Source organism: Dasypus novemcinctus, chromosome 24 (genome assembly GCF_030445035.2).
Source record: "Dasypus novemcinctus isolate mDasNov1 chromosome 24, mDasNov1.1.hap2, whole genome shotgun sequence".
In the NCBI taxonomy this organism is placed as follows: Eukaryota; Metazoa; Chordata; class Mammalia; order Cingulata; family Dasypodidae; genus Dasypus; species Dasypus novemcinctus.
In genome coordinates this window covers 57433903-57442478 of record NC_080696.1, presented here as the reverse complement: position 1 = coordinate 57442478, position 8576 = coordinate 57433903, and positions in this window count along the sequence as shown.

Sequence of the window (8576 nt, the reverse complement as noted above, 5' to 3'; positions counted from 1 at the left end):
GCAGGGCACTCCTTGCGCGCATCAGCACTGTGCATGGGCCAGCTCCACACAGGTCAAGGAGGCCCGGGGTTTGAACCCTGGACCTCCCATGTGTAGGGGGACACCCTATCCATTGGGCCAAGTCCGCTTCCCTGAATGACATGTTTTTTGTGTGTTCGTTTTTCATCTTTCTAGTCTGCCTGCCCCAGCGTCTTGGCCTTGACCTCCCCAACTAGCTTCCCTCATTTTTGCAATATGGCTGCATAGCTCCAGACATTGTATCTTCACACAACAAAATCTGGAGGCAGCATAATAACTGTTTAGGTCCTTGAGGCGCTCTTTGGGAAGAAAGAGCCCTTTCCTTAAGGCTCTTCAGCACTCTTCTTCTCAAACGCCCAAAAAGTTATCACATTTCAATGCCTAAATTAATCATTGATTTTTAAAAAGGGCTCAGTATTTCAAAATAAAAAGTTTCTTTACATTTTGTATTATTTTGTAACTGTCCTGTAAGTTTGAAAGTATTTCAAATTTTAAATTTTTTTAAAGAAGAAAGAAAGGAATCGCTGTGGATGATGCGTGGCTTAAACTAATCAAAGCCCAGCTCCTGGGCTGGACCAAGTACTCCTGGTGCATCTGGCCATCTGAGGAAGGTGCTGGTTGTTAGGAAGGAGGAAGAGAGGCATAGTCTTGTGGTAGTTGGGGGATACTGCTTATCAACCATCCTTTCTCCTCTTCTTCCTTATTAATGAGTCCTGCAATTACTCGGGGTGACAATAAGCCCGAACAAAATCCTGATTTCCCAGGAAGCGGACTTGGTCCACCTACCACGTGGGAGGTCCACGGTTCAAACCCCAGATCTCCTTGACCCGTGTGGAGCTGGCCCATGCGCAGTGCTGATGCGCGCAAGGAGCGCCCTGCCATGCAGGGGTGTCCCCCGCGTAGGGGAGCCCCACGCGCAAGGAGTGTGCCCCGTAAGGAGAGCCACCCAGCACAAAAGAAAGTGCAGCCTGCCCAGGAATGGCACCGCCCACACGGGGAGCTGACAGAACAAAAAGAAACACAGATTGCCGGTGCCGCTGATAAGGATAGAAGCGGTCACAGAAGAACACACAGCGAATGGACACAGAGAGCAGACAACTGGGGGAGGAAGGGGAGGGAAAGAAATAAAAAATAGATCTTTAAAAAAAAAAAGCTTGATTTCCCCAACTCCCTTGCAGAAAAAATTTTTTCCTGATGAAAAGGGGTAGATTCTGTTCATGTGCATATTTTTTACTTTTCCCCATACTTTTCAAGTATGGGATATGTTCCCAGACCTCGTGGTGGGACAGCCATCGTGCAGTCATGAAGTTGAAAGCCACGGCCAAAGGCTGGAGGGGCAGGAAGGCATGAGGGGTTCAAGTCCTTGGTGGCTTCCTTGAAGTGCTCCAGGAGCCCTGGAATCTGAAACTTCCTCGTATGTGAAGAAACTAAAATCCTGTTGGTTAACCACTGCTGGGCAGTTTTTGCTTGGTGCTGCCAAGGCAATGCTAACTTGCTGAAGGCAACCAGTCGTGCCTGCTACAGAGAGCAGCCTGGGGGTTTTGGGGTAAGGAGCGCTCGAAGTGCCGTTCCCTGATGCGGTTAGGAGGAAATCTCTTGCTCTGTTCCAAAGGTACAAAGTGGAGCTGCCTCATCCCTGCACTAAACTTACACAGAGAAGCAGAAAGAAAGCAAAAGCCCTTGATTGGCTTTCTTCAACCTTCCAAGTTCAAAGGAGACCTTGGCTTCCAATGTACCCAAGAAAGGAAGGGCACAGCCAGAATGGTAAAAGAAACAAGAAAAGTTCATCCTTGGCTGTCAAGCTTCTGAGGCCCCAGTCCTGGCAATTTAAGGGATTAAAGATGTCAACTGATCTTCTGCATTTGAGCTTCTTCCTTGTGACAGAGACTCACACGCAGGTGGGAAATTGAACTTTACACTCCTCTGGTGTTGAAGAAAAAATACCGCATGCCCTAAGAAGGCAGGAGAGACAACACAGAACAAATCCATTAACAAGTATTTATTGAGTGTAGTCTCCGAGGTTAAACACAGACTGACAATTTACAGGAATCAGAAGATGCCAGGGTTGCCCTGAGGTTTACATTACGTGTAATAATAATAATAATTCATTAACCAAGCTGACATGTTTTGAGCACTTACTGTTTGCCAGTGCAGTGTCAGGGCAACACATGTTACGTGGATTTTTCGCTTTAAAGCCTCACACCATCTCTATGGGACATCATCCCATTTCACAGATGAGGAAGTCAATGCAGAGGATGGTTAAGAAATGTGTCCAAGGTCCAAGTTTTAAGTGGCAGCTCTGGGATTTACATGCAGGCCATCTGCTCCCCACGCTGACATATTTAACATCTGTGAACCCATTCAAACTCAGTGAAAGGCAACCTGTAAGCAAGTCCCAAATTTATGGCACTGAGCCTTGTTTATTTCAATATAGCGTTCTTTTTTTAAAAAGATTTATGTGTTTATTTGTCTCTCTCCTCTTCCTCCGCCCGGTTGTCTGCTATCTGTGTCCATTCACTGTCCGCTTCTATTCTTGTAAGTGGCATGGGAATCTGTGTCTCTTTTTTGTTGCATCATCTTGCTGCATCAGCTCTCTGTGTGTGCAGTGCCACTCCTGGGCAGGCTGCACTTTCTTTCGCGCTGGCGGCTCTCCTTACGGGCGCACTCCCTGCGTGTGGGGCTCCCCTACGAGGGGACACCCCTGCGTGGCAGGGCACTCCTTGCGCGCATCAGTACTGTGCGTGGGCCAGCTCCACACGGGTCAAGGAGGTCTTGGGTTTGAACCGCGGACCTCCCGTGTGGTAGGCGGATGCCCTATCTATTGAGCCCAGTCCACTTCCCCAATACAACGCTCTTGAGGCCACAATTCAAAGAAGAGCGTTTATGAAGAACATAGCCTAATTGCCTAAGTTATTCAAGAACCAGCATCATTCAACGATCAGGATTTTCTGAAAACATGCTCCGTTCCTTATAAAACACCAGGGCCTCTTCTGTGATATGTAGCCCAAAGTACTTCAGGATGCTTCTCCGAATGGCTCCTCCTTGTCTCCGAGGAGCTCAAGACCCCGCCAGAGGCACAATCAAAGGCCTCTGGCCGTGCGGTCACCCTTCATGTTCGACCTTGCCGCCCTGCTATTTCACACCGCTCCTGGGGGCTTCCTTGGTGCCAGGCCCTGTCCCGAGGACTGCACAGACAATCGAGGTTTAATCCTCTCTCGGGAAGTCTCTGCATGCAATTAACCTCATCATCCCACTTTTTCAGGTGGAGAAACAGCCTCAGCGACTTCGAGAGGCCTGCTCAACGTCTGACAGCAAACATACTTGGGATCCACCACACTGCCACGAACCTCTAAGCCCTGTCAAAGGCACCTAGCAGAGAGAAGCCAGTGGCAGCTGGAAGGTAGCCCCAGCAGACTCCCTGAAATTCGCAGATCCAGATTCGAAGCCCCTGGGAGACGGGGCTTATTCTAATTAGCACAAAAGCACCAAATGGGCTGGTGCTCGTGGAGCCAAGATTAAAACGGGGTTAACTGGAAGCCTAAATCCACCATGCTCCTCCCCCAGGGCAAGGACAGGCCCTGAGGTTTTCCTTGGTGACCAGCCTTGAACAAGCTGCTGAATCTCTCTGTGCCTCAGTTTTCTCTGCTGTAAGGTGGAGGTAGCGAGAGCATCTACCTCATAGATTTGGTGTGAGCATTAAGTCGCTAAAACAGCACCTGATGCCTAGCTCTAATTGTGCTATTTTATTATTACCATTATTATCACCATCGTTGTCATTTTTGCATCACTTTTGCACATGCTGGAAATCTATTGCATGCGTTCCGCCCCCTCCAAAATTCTTGACTTGCATGTTTTGCATCTGGCCCTGGTTACTCTGCTTGTTTTTCCTTAAAGCAAAAGCCGGCAGGCGTATTTAGTAGTTAGATGTCTAGATTCTGCCTTGTGAGTTACTGTTGTAACCAAAAAGGACTCAGCATTTGGATCAATGTCCATCTTGAAGACAGATTCGTCTAAAAGTTAAGCAGGGAAGTGGGAATCAATCCCATGCTCCCTTTGTTTCCTGCTCTGCTGTAGGCTGCTGTGTCATAGTTGTTTTCCAGTCTGTGATTCAGGCTTCCTTTCTGTGAAATGAAGGGGCACACCCCAGGAGTAAAAGGGAGCTTGCGATTGTCTGGGATTATGATCTGTGTCTGTAGAAGCACGTCGCCACCCACGCGCAGCGATCCAGTGTGGGCCTTTTAGATCAACAGCCACAGTCATCTCAAGTAATAAACGACGTAAAATTAGACAAGTTCCTGGCAGGACTTGTAAACGCTCATGGTGTGTACCTAATGACAAAGGGAAAATTAGTCCCTTCCCCACGTCTAAGGTAGGTGTCTGGGGTGAATCATGCTTAGGTGAACCTCCTTTGGGTTTTATTGTGCTCTTGGTGATTCTTTCAGAGCCTTCAGCAATGCCTGACCGCCATCTGAAAAACAAAAAAACAAAATCATACACACCTTCCCTGAAAAGTTTGAGCAAGGGAGACTTAGAATCCTAAATTGTTCCCTGGCTGTTTCCCTGTGTCTGTTAACCTTTTGTGCCTCTTTCGTCACCTCTAGCACTGCTTACTCTGCACCACCTCCCAGGCTGCTATGAGGATGAAAAATAATAGAGCAATGGGGTTTTAAAAAGGACTGCAATAAAGGCTGATGTTTGGATGAACTTTTCAAAGAGACTTTTCTTTTATCTCCTTTGATCAAGGGACACAAACTTTTCTTGCCTGATTCTCATTTTATTTGAACATGTTCTAAAAGGTGGATTCAAACAGACTTTCCTATCACAATTCTGTCGTCTAAATGCCCAAGGGATGCTGACAAATTTTTGCCAACCAGAGGTGTATCCTTCTGGAAGGTTAAAACCCTGGTCTTGAGAAAGAAAATAATTTGTCCATTCCATGAATCTTAAATCAAGATTCACCCATGCCGTGCAGCTATAAAAAGGAATGTAGTTCTGATAAATGCTATGACATGGACAAACCTTGGAAACATTCTGTTGAGTGAAAGAAGCCAGACATAAAAGTACAAATAGTGTACAATTCCACTTAGGTGAAATATCTAGAATAAACAAGTTAGAGAGACAGAAAGTAGATTCGAGGTTATCAGGGGCTGGGGCGGGGGAGGAGAATAGAGAGCTGTTTCTTCACAGCTGCAGGTTGTTTGGGATGATGAAAAAGCTTTGGTAAATGGATGGTGGAGATGGTAGCACAACATTGTGAATGTAACATCAATGTAACTAATGCCACTTCATTGTACATGGTTTAAGTGGCAAATTTTTTTTTTTTTAAAGATTTATTTATTTATTTAATTTCCCCTCCTCCCCTGGTTGTCTGTTCTTGGTGTCTATTTGTTGCATCTTGTTTCTTTGTCTGCTTTTTGTTTCTTTGTCCGCTTCTGTTGTCGTCAGCGGCACGGGAAGTGTGGGCGGCGCCATTCCTGGGCAGGCTGCTCTTTCTTTTCACGCTGGGCGGCTTTCCTCACGGGCGCACTCCTTGCGCGTGGGGCTCCCCTATGCGGGGGACACCCCCGCGTGGCCCGGCACTCCCTGCGCGCACCAGCACTGCGCATGGCCAGCTCCACACGGGTCAAGGAGGCCCGGGGTTTGAACCGCGGACCTCCCATATGGTTGACGGACACCCTAACCGCTGGGCCAAAGTCCGTTTCCCCAAATTTTTATGTTATACATATTACCACAATTTTAAAAATAAAAATAAAAGGGGAGAGGAGCAGAGGAAGAGAAGCGTCAAAGACCCTGAGAAAGCAACAGAAGCAAAGGCAGGACAGGATGGAAATATTTTTTTCCCAAAAATCCAGAGCCTAGAAATGTAACAAAAAGCTTACTCCATACCCTTCCAGTGTCGCAGTAGAACTTTGTCTAAGAAGCGAGCCCACCAAGTGTCCCCTGGTGGTCTACAGGGAAGAAACTGTGCTTTACCTGCTATTTGCCCTTGACCCAGACTCTGAAGGTGGATGTTAACTTGTAGATGACTGATAAGTCATAAATCAAAGAATTTTTACAAATGATTTTTGTCCAGTAGATAAAAAAGGAGACTCAGAGGTGACTAGTTTATTGCCCTCTAGGTAAGCCGTTAACCAGTTTGTATTTGACTTCCTAATCTTACTTATTCCAGCATTTTCTCCCCACTACTCTATAAATCCATTTCTACTAGCCCTCTTTGAACCAACTTTGTCATATTACTAGTTCTCTCTTTAATGAGTTAATGAAATCAATAAATCTGTCACACATGTTTACTAAAAAAAAAGTCCATCCATGCTAGTCGTTTATTTTTTTTACAGCCTGTGTGATTTAGGCTCCAGTAATTAAGTAAACTGTTCTACTAAAAGAATCCAGATTCAGATTTGTAGCTAGAACAGCTGCTAAACCAGTTGCCAGCAGCCTCCATTTTGCTGAATTCCAGGCATCTGCGCAAATGCAGACAGTGGAGAAGGGAGCCTGTCTCAGGTTCACCGTCCTCACCTTCCTTGGGCCACTCCTTCATTTCCTATTTTTCTGTTTAACCCAATTTATTAAAAAACTAAATTAAATAAAAGCAACAATCTAGTACAGCTTTCATTCAAAAAGGTTTAAAAGCCAAAGGGCAACCTAATTGTTGTCAAATAAGAGATTCACCAAAGATCAAAAGAAAATTTAAGCTGTCTTTTGATGCTTTTGTCATATGCATTTTAAAGGGCAAATTATCAACACCATCAGTCAGTTAAGGTGTGTCCAGTTCCTTAAAAAGCAGTAAAAGCAGAGAGGGTGTAGCTCAGTGGTTGCGCACTTGCTTCACATGTGCATGGTCCGGGGTAATCCCCAGTACCTCCTAAAAATAAAAAAAAAAAGTAACCATAACAAGAGTAAGCATAAAAGAAGAGCTAGTAACTTAAGCAGCGTGGGCGTGTATGCGTGAACAAAAACGGAGAAAGAGAAACAATGCAGAACATTTCCCTTTTATTCAACAGGGAAGTTTCAGTAACTGTTTTATGTAGTCTACCTTGTTTGGACAGGTTAGAATTCTAAATCTGCTTCCAAACACGATGTAACTAGGAATGCCTAAAACCAGGAAGTTCTTGTTTTCTTTCATGTTCTGGAGCCTCCGAATTCTTAGAAGTTGAAGAGCTTTCTGTTTATCACAAAGCTATTTCCTTTATTTATTTATTTTTTGCGTGTGGCAAGTTAATTTTATTGGTTTTTATTTCTTTTTAAATCACACAGGTGAAGGAAGAATACTCAAGTACATATGATTAAAATGGAAAGTTACCCTTTTCTGTCTCTGACACACACACCATTTCCCCACCCCGTCCTGTTTCTCATTTATTTCCTGTGTCAATGGTAAGAGCATGTTCTTCTAGACCTCTTTCTGTATGATCACACACACGCGCGCAGATAGATGGCTTCTTTTAAACATAGAGGGCATCGTACAGAACGCACCTTCTATCAACCATACTGCTTGGCAACCAATTTCCTGACGGAAACGATAGCCGATCTCACTCCTTGGAATCTTTTGGAAGAGGTTCTTGCTCACCTCAAACCATGTCGAATGTCCCCCCACCTTCTGAAGCTTCAGTTCTTCTCAGAGAAGGCTTCAGGCACAGGAGAGAAGGCTCACTTCCCTTCTCAACCGGAGGAAATAACGTCTCCCTGCCCGCAGAAACAGCGTTCCTCTACCCCATCGCCCAGCTCCAGCCCGAGTTCCCAACAGACAAATTACACTTTTCCTGTTAGCTGTGGCTTTGACCTTTCAGGACCAGAGCAGCTCCTAAAGTCAGAGGGAGAAAATGGCAATGATCTTTTACAAGCCACTGCCTTGATGGAGAAGAAGCTGAGCCATAACGACAAACTGCTCAGTGCAAGCCCCTGCCTGGCTGGAAACGCATCTGTTTTCTTTCCCTGCCCCCATTGGCGAGTTTTGTCACCTGAGCCATAAGGATGAGGTTCCTGAAAATAAGAGGCAGCCACAAAGCTCTAGGAGCTATCATTAAGCACAGGGCCTTCCTGAGTTGCGTGCACATGCACATGCAGGCGTGCGCATGTGTGCATGCCCATTCTGCAGGCGTGTTTTGCTGGAGCCCTTCGCCTAGAAGGGTTTTCTGAGCCGAAAGGCAGGAATCTCCCCGGCTGCACACAGACTAGCCCAGGACGGGGAAAAGGGCACAGGCAGCTTCGTTCACCCACTAACTCACCCAGACAGTAAGCATCAGACCTCCTGTCCTAAAACGGCCCAGTGGCACAGACTCTCTGTGGGGACCAGATTCCTTCTCAAATCCCAGCTCTGGTCTGTTACTTCAGGAGCAGAAAATATAGAGACAAGCCCGTAAGGCCAGATAGGCTTCGGAAATCAGGATTTTTTTAACTTTGGAACTGTGAAGGAGGCTTATGCCAATATATTACATGGCACCTCCAGCAGTATCCTGGGCAGCACCCCATAACCTGACACCTCAACGTACCTGCAGAGAAACATAAAGATCCACACTGAGTGAGATAAACATTATAACTATCCTCACATCCAGTCAAGCCAT